The sequence below is a fragment of the Egretta garzetta genome, unplaced genomic scaffold (genome assembly GCF_000687185.1).
Source record: "Egretta garzetta isolate BGI_Z169 unplaced genomic scaffold, ASM68718v1 scaffold975, whole genome shotgun sequence".
In the NCBI taxonomy this organism is placed as follows: Eukaryota; Metazoa; Chordata; class Aves; order Pelecaniformes; family Ardeidae; genus Egretta; species Egretta garzetta.
The window spans coordinates 354489-354925 of record NW_009259633.1 but is presented as its reverse complement, the minus strand read 5'-3'; positions in this window follow the sequence as shown (position 1 = coordinate 354925).

Here is a 437-nt window from a genome sequence, read left to right as displayed (position 1 = left end):
GGCGCAGCCGCCGCCGGGGCAGTTTGGGCTGAGCCCCCCCCCCCCCGGGACGGGCAGGGAGGCCCCAGCCCCAGAGGGCATCACGGTCACCTGCAGGACGCAGCTGAGCTGATTCTGCTTTTAGAGGATGTTGGGGGAAAAAGCAGCAGACAGGAGTTTTGCTGACTGCCCTTCCCCTGGCTGAGCACTGCTTGGGTGCTCACGCCGAGGAGCAGCACGGTGGCACAGCACGGCATGGCACGGCACGGCGTGGCAAGGCACGGCCAGGGGTTGCCGCGGTGCCTGGGCACAGACCGCAAGCAGCACTGCAGCAGGCACGGGATGGCTCTGTGCTGAGCGGCACAAATCCCCACCCAGCGTCACCGTGGCCCCCCCAGGCGAGAGGAGCCTGGTTAATGCCCCATTTGCTGCCTGCCCAGTTGAGCCGCTCAGCAGCT